This window comes from Populus trichocarpa, chromosome 18, assembly GCF_000002775.5.
Source record: "Populus trichocarpa isolate Nisqually-1 chromosome 18, P.trichocarpa_v4.1, whole genome shotgun sequence".
Classification (NCBI taxonomy): Eukaryota; Viridiplantae; Streptophyta; class Magnoliopsida; order Malpighiales; family Salicaceae; genus Populus; species Populus trichocarpa.
This window is the reverse complement of record NC_037302.2, coordinates 14,919,498-14,934,656: the sequence shown is the minus strand read 5'-3', so window position 1 is coordinate 14,934,656 and position 15,159 is coordinate 14,919,498.

Below are 15,159 nucleotides of genomic sequence, written 5' to 3'. Positions count from 1 at the left end.
TGATTTAGTTATAATCAAAGACCATTTAATTTTTATTTTTTTATAAAAAAGTAAAATTAAAAAAAAATGAATCGAAAAAAAAAGAGAGGTTAAACATGGATGTTATAGTCTTACAAAAGAAACATTTTTATCCTTGAATTTTAAAAACAACACTGATATTTATATAAATGGATGAAGCATAAAAACTATAGAAGGCAATTGTTACAGACTAAACTTTGAAGATGAAATTGAGAAATTTCAAGGATATTTCTCGCACGCTGTTATAAGAAAATTTTGGAATTTTTTATTCAATTATAAGATAATAAAAACAAATATTAAAAAAAATAGTAAATAAAATTATAAAAGAAAAATATATTTTTTGAATTATGTACTTTTTTTTTTCAAAACAAAAGGAGTTTTTATTAGCATTATAGTTTATTGAATAAAAAGTAACAATAATAAAAAAATTTCTATAATACTATAATACTTAATTTTTTTAAAAAAAAAAACATATATTTTCAAGCAACCAAGAGGCAGTCATCCTTAAAGAAAACCATCGTTACTAACACCATCAACATTTAATTAATAGCCCCATCTTAATATAAATGCTGATCACTTAATATCATTATCAAAAACATTAAAGCTCCCAGTTATGTTAGTGCGGATCTATTCATAAATTACTATTCATTATAATTGTATAATTATAAATTTGTTGTTGCAAAAAAAAGGATAAGATTATCTTTTTGTCATGGTATAATTATCTTTAATATATTTTATGAAGTTATATTTGTCATTTCATTTTTTTATAGTAAAATTACTATATTGACCTTGGAATATAGAGCTCTTATTTTTGCTCCACAAGTGTTTTTATTCTTTTATTTTTTTTAAATAGTTAATTAAAATTTCTGTTTAGAATGCTTTAAGTATAATGTAAATTTATTTTTATAAAATAATAAAAACACTTATAAAAAAATTATATAGAATCCTTAAAGAATAATTTAAATATTATTTTTTTTATAAAAAATAAAAAAATTATAAAAAAATTAATCAGACATAGCCGCTACTAAAAAAGTTAAAACATTCTTTAATACTTTTAATATTTTTTTAACATTTTAAAAGTTAATATACGTGCAAATATACTAATAATCTCTGGAAAGAAAGGAGCAACTTTTCTGTATCCATTATTGTCAAGGAAATGGAAAGTGAGCTCAAAGCGTTAACCTTTTATTCATTTTTTTTTTTAAAAAAAAAAAAAACTTTGATTGGGGGTCAACGTTTCAAGAAGGAATATAAGTTGCGGTTGATTACTTTCATGCAATTCTTTATTTTTTATTTTTTGGGTACTGTATGGTCCGAAGAAGATGACTTTTATAGTATATAGAGAATTTTTTAAAAACAGTTTAGAATTATAATTCGCATCCGAATTAATAATATAATAGGTTTTAATATTTACTTTTAATATATATAAAATGAAAGATATTATAAGTTTTTGATTAATGATGTTAAGTCACATATGTTTATAAAAATAATTTCTATCAACCAAATGATATGTTTAAGAGTTTGCAATATGTATTTTGAATTTAATATTAATAATTATAGCTTCCTAAAATAAGTTTATTTAGTTAATAAAAACTGGTCCATTTTTGTTGTCTCAATCCCTCAAAATTCTAAATACATAGCATTTAATATATATATATATATATATATTATGGTCTCACTGACTCTTATCATCCCTTTCGAAGAAACTCCTGATAGCAATGGTCTTACGAACCGATCTCACATTGCACTTTGATTATTCTTTATTTTCTTGATTCTTCTTGTGTTTCACTACTTGATGATTCAAGAGTTATCCAATCGAAAAAACAATTAATTGTGGAATAGTATGGTAACTGCATCTATTTGTTTTGTTTTTTTGGTGTAATTAATTTAATTATTTCGATAAATAATTAAAACATGTATTTGGGGGAAAATAAAATTAATTATTACTAGAGAGGCACTGGAGCCTTTGATATTTTGCAAAGGCATGGAATTCGATGCCAAGGGAATGTAAGATAGTTGTTGACTGCTGGCGTCAACGTGATAAAGCAATTAATTATAGTGAAAATCAAATAGTTAACAACGACAAGCTGAATTCAAGTTAGATTTAAAGTTGGATAATAATTGAAGTATTTTTATTTGAAAATAAATTAAAATAATATATTTTTTATTTTTTTAAAAAAATACTTTTAATATCATTATATTAAAAAATTCAATAAATATATATATAAATAATTTTAAATAAAAAAATCAAATTTTATCTGATTTTTATTTGAAAAACAATATCATCTAGGACATATCCAGGAAAAGTCTATCAAGAAACAAAGATATTTGGAGAATGACTGATAATAAATCAGACCAAAGCCATGGAATTAGAAACCAAAAGATGGACCAAATTTGTCTCTATAGTGAGCCATCAAAGTGGTGGGGCAAAAACTTGATGGGGAGATAATTATTTATTCATCAAAACAATTATTTATTCCGGAGGAAAACCCAAACTCAATTTCATTTGATCAAAGTCATACCATCAAAGAAAACAAGAAAAAAGGTATTTAATTAATATAATAATAAAAAAATTGGTATACTAATATAAGAAAAATAAAAATTTACTAAAATGAGTGGCACTCAAACAGCTTGAATATTCATATATCTTATCTTCCAAGCAAGAAGAAACAATAAAAGCAAGTAATGTTCTTTTCTTCAGCTATAAATAGATGGAGACATCAATACCAAAATAAATATGAATTAGTTATTCTGAAGGAAAACCCAAACTCATTTTCTTTTGATCAAAGTTACTCCATCAAAGAAAACAAGAATAAAGTATTTAATTGATATAAAAAAAATCTACTAAAATGATTGGCCCTTGAATAACTCTGAATGTTCACATGTCTTATCTTTTAGACAAGAAGAGAAAATAAAAACAGGTAATATTTTTTTCTCTAACTATAAATGGATGGGGATATCAATATCAAAATAAATATGAATTAGTTAGAATAATTATAACTAACTAATATAATAGGTTTTAATATTTACTTTTAATATATATAAAATGAAAGATATTAAGAGTTATTGATTAATGTTGAAATTAAAGCATATTACCCCTTCTCAAGCTTATGGGGCAATGGTCTCATGGACCCGTCTCGTAGAAAAAACAAAAAACGCTTGATAGTAATGGTTTCATGGACCATCCCGCTAGCCTATATCGTGAAAAAAAATGCAAATAGCAATAGTCTCACAAACCCATCTCACACTGCAAATTCCTATCAATCTTACGTGTTGACTATGTTACAAAAAATAGATTGATAAGAACTATAGAAAGAAAAAAATAGAAACTTATTGTCATGACAATAACAAGACGTATTTTAGAAATATTATCATTTGTTGTTCATTTCCGTAAAGAAAGTAGCAAGTCTTATGTATCCATCATTGTCCTGCAAAGTGAGCTTTCTAGTGTTAACCTTTTATTCATATTTTTTCATAAAAAAAAAAAAACTGACATTGGGTTACTTTATAAGAAGAATACAAGTTTTCGGTTAATTGCTTTTATGTAATTCAATTATTTTTTTTCTATGATGTTGTTTGTTTTAATCAGCATTATTAAATTAAATTCAAGATTGATAAGTTAATCTCTAAATAAATCAATCCACAGCCTAGTCAAAATCTAATTTATTAAACCACTTAAAATATTTAAATATGTGCAATGTGTATGTATTTTGAATTTAATATTAATAATTATAACTTTATAATATAAGTTTATTTAGTTAATAAAAACTGTTCCCATCTATTCTCTTATCTATCTCTCATTATTGTTTCTTCTTGTATTATTTTTGGGACTGCTTTATTTATCTTTCTTTTTTTCTTTCTCTCATTATATTTATAAAACCTATAAAAAAAATAAAATATACTAGAATGATGACACTCGAATAACTCTGAATGTTGATATATCTTATCTTCTAAGCTTAAGAATTAACCATCTCGTGGAAAAAACGCATGATGGTTGGAAATGGTCTCACCTCACGGCCTCACCTCGAGGAAAAATGCATGATGGCAACGGTCTCAGGGACCAATCACCAATGTACAGATGGAAATGGTCTCAGGAACTCATAAATGCATGATGGAAATGGTCTCACGGGCTCATCTCGAGGAAAAGCAACGCTATCGGGGACCAAAGCGCATATGGCAATGGTCTCACGAACTTGTAAATGCATGATGGTGATTGTCTGTCGGACCCATCCTGAGGAAAAAAAAAAGTGTGATGGCTAAGTACTTATAAAAATACTAATATTTTGAATTTAATATTAGTAATTATAAAGTTTATTTAGTTGCTCCACTTTGGTTCTCTCCTCTTTCTCTTACTATTGTTCTTTTTTTTTCTTCTTTTGAACTGCCTTGTCTTTTTCTTTATTTTTTTGTCTCCCATCTCTTAATCCTTATTATTTTATGTTAGGAATGTTGATGAAAATTTAAATATAACCAGAAAACAAATAAAAAATATAATTATTATTTTTAAAGTATTTTTTACTTAAAAATATATTAAAATAATATAATTTTTATTTTTTAAAAAATATTTTTGATATCAGCACATTAAAAATTAAAAAAAAAAAAAATCAAAATTTATCCAATTTTTATTTAGCCAACCGAGGCATATCCAGGAAAAGGCTATCAAGAAACGAAGATATTTGAAGAATGACATAAAATAAATCAAATTAGAAACCAAAATATGGACCAAATTTGTCACTGCAGTGAACCATCTTAGTGTTGGGGCAAAAACTTAATAGAGAGATAATTATTTATTTATCAAAACAACTATTTATTCTAGAGGAAAACCTGAACTCAATTTCATTTGATCAAAGTCACACCATCAAAGAAAACAAGAAAAAAAGGTATTTAATTGATATAATAATAAAAAAAGTTGATATGTTAATATAAGAAAAATAAAAATCGATTAAAATGGGTGGACTCGGATAGCTCTGAATATTTGTGTATCTTATCTTCCAGCAAAAAAAAAAACAATAAAAGCAGGAGATGTTCTTTTCTCCGACTGTAAATGGATGGAGACATCAATACCAGAAACATGAGCAACTTTTTTTTTTCAATTTGAATACTTATATTCATTAAATCTGATGAATAAAATATCTTCATTAGTTCTATTATTAGGATGATGATGTCACGAATACTTTTTTTTAGATGAGTTTAGACTGATTTTATTTTATTTTTAATTTCTGAACAGTAAAGATATATAAAATACTTATACTTTATATCTTCTTTTATTCAAGTTCTCTAATTGATTTTTTTTCTATTTAAGTACTTGATATACTAGTGTCTGTCCATAAATGTTTTACATTAATTTCTCTAATAAATGCAAGGTTTATATAAAGTAACTATGGAGTAATAAGAATATTAACAATAAAATTTATTTATAAATAAATCATAGATTTAATTTCTCTAAATTTTAAATTTTGTGTGAATAAATTCAAGGGATTTTCAAGATAAATAGTACAATAGTAGCCTTTCAAAAAATTGAGAATCTCCCACTCTTCCTGCGCAAGAAATTAATTAGTGGGTAGTGAAAACTATAGTTTGTTCTATTTTCTTCACTTTGTCTACAGTTTTACCTATATTATTGTCACAAATTAGGAATAGTTAAAATTAGTGATATTTCTCGATTGTTGTTATAAGAAAATTTTAAAAATTTTAACTATTCCTAATTTGTTTTTTCATCTCTCCCCATCCCTTTTGTTCTTTCTTCTTCTTCTTTCGGCTTTGTCATTCTTTCTTTCTCTTTCTATGAATTTAATATTTGCAATATGAATTTTGAAATATACCACATGAAATGTTTAAATATTTGCAATATGTATTTAATTTGAATTTAATATTAATAATTATATCTTCCTAACACAAGTTTACTTTAGTAAAAAAAAACTGGTACACCTTTTGTTTTTTCATCTCTCCCCCTCCCTTTTGATCTTTCTTCTTCTTCTTTCGGCTTTGTCATTCTTTCTTTCTCTTTCTATCTTCCATCTCTCAGTCCATCAAAATTCATAATACATAGCAATTATAATAAAGCATTTAATTGCATTTCCATTAATTAATCGGTGGTTACATTTTTTTAATGATAATTGAAGAATATATTAAAATAGTTATTTAAAGAATGATAAAAACAAAAGAAGGAGAATTAAGCTAGTTGAAATTAAAGCATATTAAGCATTAATGGTCTCCCGGACCCATCTCGTGGAAAAACAATTGATAGCATTAATGGTCTCACGGTCGACCATCCCACTGACCCATATCATGGAAAAAATGCAGATGGCATTAATGCTCTCACTCTCACAGACCCATCTTACACTGCAAAATAGCTGGCTGGCGTTAACCTTGCATTAATGTTTTTCCACAAAAGACTTTGACTTGGGGTCAACTTTTCAATTCATTACTTTTATGGAATTCAATTTTATTTTACTATTATGTGGTTTCAATCAATGTTAGTAAAATCCAGTTCAGCTTGACTGCAGGTTCATCCATGATGTAGCCCGATCAAATGGATGCACTCAAATGTCTCTGTAGGTTTACATACCTCATTTTTCAGGCACGAAGAGATATAATTATCAAATTTTATATTTTAATACTATAATTCATAAAATTAGTTTCCTTCTTTCTATATAGTTTATGTTATCAGAACCTTGAAATATCTAAGATTTTCATTCGAAATTCTTTCGGAAACCAATTTCATTTTTACCCAAATCATTTTTTTTTCTCACACTTGAGAAATTCAGCCGAATTTTTTCACTGGATTCTTAATTGGGTCGGTTATGTCTTTTTTAAAAAATAAAAATAAAAATCTTGTACTTCTTAAAACCTTGAATTGACAAGGTCTTGGGTATATCTACTAGACCTGTCAAGGTTTTATATCAATGGTGATGGCAATGTGATAGAGCTAGAGTGAATATCTATTCTCACCACGAGATTAAAAATGATTTTATATTTAATTAAAAGAAATAAATAAATTAATAATATAGATATAATATTCTTTCTTAACCAATTACCACAACAAAGCGGCCTAGCCTCACCATATCGAAACGATGCCTACCTAAATAACTCAAGCCCAGACAATGACATGGTTTTCTCTTTAGCAAATCATTTACTTGTGTTCATTAGCATTAAGTTAACTATGAAAAATATCAAATTGATTACAGGTGAAAAATGAAAAGATAAAAACTTATTAATTAAGAAGAATAAAAATGATATATCTCTCTCCCTCTCTCACCGGTTGCAGGTCTCAGGTTCAATTCTCTACTTCTCTTTATCATCTTATCAACTTCGTTATAGCCACCTGATCTACCACAATTCTTTACGAGTAATGTTGCCTTTGTCTCTCTTATCTACTCATGCTCATAAAGCGAAGAAACTGGGAATTTATGAGACTACAAACTCAATCTTGTTATGTTTAATGTAGTTCTTGATGGTGCATGAAAAACCAACGTTATCTTGTTGAAATCTTGATGTCTTCTTTTCAGACAAATTAGTTTTGGTCTGAAAAGCTTTCTCCAATATCTTGTTAACAATTTGAGGCTGTGACCTTTCAGTAGTCTGAATGCCATAATTTGAAAACAACAAGATTCTAAGGACATTTGTGGTCAGATTTGTAGGCAAACAAAAAGGGTCAAACAGGCCATATAGACTTTTTAAAAAAAACTTCGAAGTTCTTCCTATTTCGAATCCTAAATTTTATTAACGCTACACACCAACTTTGGTGAATATTGTTTTTGCTCTAGCTAAGAAAGTAGGAACTTTTGGTGAAGTGCATATAGTAACCAGAAACAGAATCAATGAAATGATGAAAGTGTTCCCCGTTTACAATAATTAGCGATTTGTGCTGCTTAACATTTTTAATTTTTGAATTTTGTCACTAGTGCTCCATTAAGGTTTTGGACCGGTGCTTCCTTTAGATCTTGTCTCCTGTTCTGTATCATAAATCTGGTGTTTGCTTAACAAAATTTATTGGACCTTACATTGAATGCTTCTGTGATTTTGTTCTTTGTTGGGTATGATTCTTCCAACAAAAGCTGAGGCCCAAACTTATGGACCCCCATTTAGAGATTTACCAATGATAAATCATAGAATTGTGCTAAATCCATGAAAACTTCGATCTTATTGAGATTTCCATGCAGAAATGTGAATTTTCACGAGTGATATATATGGTGCGCCAGAAGTTTCAAAGTGTACATGGGTATCTAGCCATTGATTTTGCAAAATTTCAAGTATGCTTGCATCTTCTTCTTCTTCAACTTTAAACATTTCTAGAAATTCAGGAATATTCGACAAGTAAACCAGCTAGAATTTTAAATAGATGGGAAGAAGCAAGAACAGAATTGAACGTTAACAATTTGAGGGCCAATGTGGTTGTGTCCTTTCAGTAGCCTGAATGCCATAATTTGAAAACCACAAGATTCTAAGGACAATTGTGATCAGATTTGTAGGCAAACAAAAAGGGTCAAAATCCACTAATATTATAGTTGATGATGGCATTTAAATTATTCCCCTTTATGAATCCTATTCTTTCTTTAAAAGTTCGTACCCAACTTATCAATTATACATTGAATCAATTGGTGCCGCACAGATTCATAAAAAAAAACGTCGTGCGTTCACAGCCTGCAAAAGGAATTATTTTCGAGACCTTTCCTCTTCCATTTTGTTGCCATTTTCTATAACAAAAATTTGTAAACTGATTTGAAAATATCTTTTACTGTGAAGTTAATATTATTAAACTTTCATTTTTCCATATTTCAAGAAAAAATATCTCTTGCTTTTCATCCTCGTTTTCATAAGAATAAACACTATATTTCATATTTCAAACATGCATGAATACAAACGTTTATGAAATAACTTTCGTATTGAAAGTTTTTGACAATTTTATAAAATAATCATGATTCCTCTCGATTTATAATTCGTCAATCGGTTCCCTAAACCAACAATATATCAGTATTATCAATAATTTTCATATATGGTAGTAAGATGATGTCTTAAATAGTTATACATTCAAGATTCTTAGAATAAATAGACGAGTCACAAATTCCATATAAATTGCTTTTTTATATATGGTAAATCAAATTCATTGATTCTTGAATGACCGTGTATATATAAATAAGTCATTATTTAAGGTAGTGGAGTTAATATTTTTTTCAAATTTTATCTGAAACGGTTCATTATAGAAAACAAAGTTGGTGGAAAATGTCGTTTCCAAGTTCTGTATTTAGTACATTATTAGGACATCCCCTCCAGTCATTAGTGTAATATGTAGCATTGTAGTAATTGTTGTAACCCAATTTTGGATTCACCAAGATTTTCTTGAATGTTATTTTATTTCTATTATTATTTATAAAAATCCAAAAAAATTAATTTTAAAATTCAAAAAAAAATATATATTTTTTTCGAGTCAACCGCATCTTTCCATAAGAACTGATTCCACCGGGTCAATATGAGTCAAACCATGTCGAACAGAGTAAAAAAATGAGTTTTCGGTCAAAACCGTCATTTTCGGTCAAAACCGAGTCCACCGAGTCAATACGGGTCAAACCATGTCGACCAGAGTAAAAAATGAGTTTTAGGCCGTTTCGGGTCAAAACCGTCATTTTCGGTCAAAACCAAGTCCACCGAGTCAATACAGGTCAAACCATGTTAACCAAGAAAAAAAAAGAGTTTCAGGCCGTTTCGGGTCAAAACTGTTATTTTTGGTCAAAACCCGATTCACCGGGTTGATACCCGTCAAAAGTTTTTTTTTTCAGTGTTTCAATATAATTTTCGGTCATTAAAATAGATTTTTAGCGGTTGAATCGGGTTTTTCTAATACTGAATTGCGTTTTTAATTTTACCTATATACATATATATTATTATACATAATAAAAAATAAAAAAATAAATTTTTTTTTTGTCAAAGTAGAAGGTGCACCGAAAGCAGGTGATCTATTTTTTCTTCAAAGCAAATCGGTAGTGATTTGGACGTCCCTGTCATTGGCTATAAATAGCCAGTGACAGTGCGCTAGTGAAGGATGGGGGAGGAACGAAGAAAAAAAAAAAGAAACGAAGAAAAAAAGGAAAGAAGAAAGAAAAGAAAAGAGTATCCAGATTACTATTTAAGTTTTTTTAACTATTTCTTCACGAGAGTAGGATATTGATTTTTTAAAAAAACAATATGGAAAATATCAAATATATCCTAACCGTTAGATCTAATAGTGTTTAGATCTGAACCGTTGATTTAATAGGATACAATAGGGCTTACCACACCAGATTAAAACCCCAACACATCTCAGCCCTTGAAATAATCTAAGCTTTGATCCCGTTGCGCCACGTCACCCGGTGTACCGAGATTTAGGTGCACCGCGTCACACCCGATACCACCTCTGTTCATCCGGACCGTCCGATCAACCTGCAGATCGGGCCAATCACAGCCGCACGATCTTTCCATCAGAAATCCAACGGATCACAGGCCTCAGCTGCACCAGTGTACCGTGTTTGCGTTCTCACCATAGCATAACCCAGAGCATCTCTCTCCTCTCGCCGGCGACTCCCTCTCTCTCCTCCGATCTCCCATATTCGGCCATCTAAAGCTTCCAAACCACCACAGAAAGGTCGATATCCTCATATAAAGCAAAACCCCGTTCGGTTTCAGCGTTTTCGCCGCCCCATATAGCCGGAAAAGGGCCGCGATCGTCGGCTGCCACCGAAGCTTCAAGTCGTCGATTCTCGCTCATCAGCCATCAACAACCGTCAAGACCACCACCATAAGAATCCTTGACATCAGATCTACCAGGATCGACCATCGGTTGGCCAGAAATCGCGCCGGAAAATCTCCCCTCCGCCAAAAGTAGCCGCGCGTGTGCCACACGCGCCGCCAGTGGCATTTTCGTAATTTTCAGAGAAATTCGAGGGTATTTCAGTATTTTACCTATACAGTGACACTCAAGTAATTTTTTGGGTTTCTACTGGTATTTTTGATATATTTTTTTTCATATATAAATGCTTGTAAATTTTCTTGCATGTTGTAAAAAAATACAAAAACCAAAGTCGACACGTCTCTTTTTTTAAAAGGACCGATGTCAAAAATGTAAATACCAAATATGGATTATGTCCATTATTTCTTTTGGTAACCCAGACGTAACTCTCCTTTTTAGGGTTAAAACGTCATATTTTAGACAAGTCTTCTAATTTTTAGGGACTGATGTCATTTTTAACGTGCCTTCTATTTTTAGGGACCGACGTTAACCATTTAAAAAAAACAAATTACCAATAAACCCAAAATATAATGGATTATATCCATTAATTCTTTTGGTAACTCAGACGAGTCTCCTAATTTTTAGGGACTGATGTCATTTTTAACGTGTCTCCTATTTTTAGGGACCGACGTTAATCATTAAAAAAATTTACAAATAAGCCCAAAATATAATAGCATTTGAATCAAATAAAAAACACACAAGTAAGGGTAACCTTTCTTTTGAAAGGATGTTTTAAGGGTGATGTCTACCTTTCCTTAATCATAACTAACCCCGTATCCAAATCTCTGGGACCAGTGTCTAATTTGGGATTTCTAGTTCCCTCAAATTACTAGATGACGACTCCAATAAAATCTTTGTTTTCCCCAATCGAGAAAAAACCTTTTTTGTTAAATAAACAAAAAAGCGGGAGTCGTCGGCCGACGTCGTGTATCGACAGTAATCATAAGTATCCAAATTGTCTAAATTCAAAATAGGGAATTTGAAATATATCTCCTAATTATTGGGATATTGGTATCAATTCTACCATCAAATAATTTCTTAGATCAGTTTTATCTTTAAACATCATATGTATTCCTAACCATATATACCATGAAATTTAGAATTTAAGATATATCCATTAAAACGGACGAAATATAAATTTGATCTAGGTGTTTTGAATTTTTTTTATCATATTATCCCTTTAGTTTTGGTGGGGTCAGTTTTAATTACAATTTCTCTTTATATATGTAAAATTAGACCGAAATCAAGGGGAAAATATGATTAAATAAAATAGAACTAATAGGAGCAATATACGACAATTGGCATAAATGTATAACAAAAAACGATCAGGTGGTTTTTTAAGAAATTTTATCATAGTCAGGGGTGACAACTAGATACTTATAGCATATGAGAGATAAATACAAAGAAAAAGAAAAGAGAGAAAATTATGATAGGAATTCTCTTTTCAATTAAAAACTTATTTTCTTAATTCTTCAAAATGTGATAAGAATTCTTTTCTTATTAAAAATTATATTTTAAATTCTCTCATTCTTGTTTTCCTCTTCTATGCTGTATCTAATAATTACAGGTTGGGCACAGTAAGATTTTCGTGATTTTTCACCAATTTTTCCAAATTGATTTCTCAGTTGTGAAAAAACAAATTCATATAGGATTATTTTTCCTACGACAAAGTGAATTGCTGGACGTGTAAGGATATGCGAATATAGTTTCCTAATTATTTTATAAGCCTTAAGTGGTCACACCCTTTAGTTGTCAGGCAAGCACTAGCCGTTTTTTCAGAAAAGTTGGTCAGCCATGGAATACATGAGCATGAGCATAGAGATCACCTCCATGCCTTTGCCTCGACCATCCCTGCCTATATAAACCATATATTGCTTGGCACACAAAAACATGAAGTAGAGAGGTAAGATATTGCACAAAATAGCGTGAAGTTTGGTGTAGGGGTTTTGCATGAAGAGGTAGAGAGTAGAATGCAGCCAAGGATGACTTGCCGGCATTTCCTCCTAGGTAGCTAGCAAGCCTTCTATTTGGCATGCCTGTCCGGCAGGTTGTCCTTGGCTAAATTTTGTTCTCTTCTTCTCATGTGAGACTCCAGGCCTATAAGAGGAAGGTGTAGAAGCCTCCCAACAGCTCGACCTCCTTCGTATACATCCACAGACACCTGAAATATATTGGTTTACATATGTTGTTACATCTTCTACATCTCTTCAACCATAGATTCTTGGGATTCTCTTCTATGCTTTTCTCTATTGGTTCTTCATCAATCTTGCTTTTTTCTTTTTTCCTTTTTTATGCCAGGGACAGATGGATATGTCATCTTACAAATTTTTATAATTTTGCGAGCTTCAAAGCTCCATAAGAGACGACGATTTTCGAGCAGAGGATGATTTTTTAGCTTATAAGTTTTCGAATTCTATTTTATTGGATTGAAGGCGAATGTCCATGTTGTATATTAATTATTAGTTTATGATATTCATCTATATATATATATATATATAGATGGATTGGAGTTGTGAACACGTACGGTCCACGGTTTTAGCACTACGCAATATTGTTCATTTTCTCACATTATGACCGATCAAGCTTCAGTGACTGTTTACCAAAAACACAGGTTTTCGCAAGTTCATAAAATTATGTATGGAGGCTGACACTTTGCCCAATGTTGTCAAGGAAGTCGATGACCTCATGACAAAGGAGCCAAACTCATGGAGATAGATCCAAACCACTGGTTTGGATTGCAACTTCTAGAAATAAACCTATTTTAGATAAATCTTTAAGGATAAATGGTTATATTTATCCTTGAATTATTGAATAAGTTTTTAATATATTTTTAATTATGTCTATATTGTTGTATTGGATTCGATTTTATCAATATATTCTCTATTCAGATTTCTTCATTTAAATTAATAAAACTGGGTTTTTTTTATTTCAAAGTTATCTTTGAGATGTATAAGAATATATCAGAAACTCAGAATTTCTCATTTTTTTAAGAAATAAAAAGTTTCAAAATCACTCACCACTTGTATTTTTTAAAATAGAGAGTTTAATTTTCTTAATTAAAATTATATTCTGATATAGCTATGTATTTCAAAATTGAAAATATAGTTATTAATATGGATAGAAAGATTTGACATAAATACATATTAGGAAATCGAATATTATATAAGAATATATATAATAGACACAATTCAAAATATTAAGGACTTGTTGAACTATATAAATTATATAAGTATATGAAATGAGTCATTAATTTATTTAAATTATAATCCAATACCGGACAGGCTTTTTAACTATGACAAACAGATGTTTCATGGCACCAAAGATTTCTATGGTTTTGATTGCCCCAACAATAAATCCTATGATTCAAAGAACATAAAGACATCTTGATTCTTGATATTTTGAATTTGAGACAAAGTTAACAGTATCATCAAATTCTTAAACATGTCTTTTTGTGAAAGTCAAAGTTTTGATCCTAAGAATGATAAAAAAAGGACACAGTTTTTTGTAATTAATTTCTATAAAGTTTAATAATTAATTATCAAGTTTGACCAATGCCCATTTATGTAGAAATTTAAAACGCATTGAATGAATTGATTATCAATTTGTCACCATATTCAAGATGTTAGGCATCTAATTATAATCTTTGGAACCACATATGACATATATGATCCATGTCTTAAAACCACAAGGACATCTGTTCCTATTAAACCCACAAATCGATAGCCCCACAATCAATAACTTCGTGATCGATCAATTATTGCTGAAAAAATCAATCAACAACCAGTCAGATCCGGGCATGTTACTCTATAAATCCCCAAGAATTGAGAGTAGTTTTTTTTTCATATATACTAGTTCATCCGAAGGTTGAAATTACTCTATACTCCTAAATTAATTTATAAATCTTTTAGTCCACTTTGATTAGGCTGATAGAAATGATGAATAGAGAGGTTAATGTAGACCAAAAGTGGAAGCACAAGGGTTGATTTTTATTGCAAAGATTTTATTTTGAACATATTCACATTATATATATATATATATATAAGAATATCTGATGATTTAAACCTAATTTTATTAGCTATATTAGTAAATTGACAAATGGATGCACATTTGATTCAAACTACACAAATCAAGCAATAAAACAGTCATGGATGGTTGAGTTGCAAAGGGGCTAGGTCGTTCTCCCACTCTCCAATACTTCGAATGCAATTTTCCATAGGACAAATTATTCCATATGATTAAATATATACTTACAAATTATAGTTAGGACAAGAAATTACCATTTTTAGAGGTTCTTCCATCAAGAAATTAACCCAACGTTTGCCTAAGCATTTAGTAAAACTTTGTAACAAATTGCTCATAATATCTTTTAAGAAATTGTC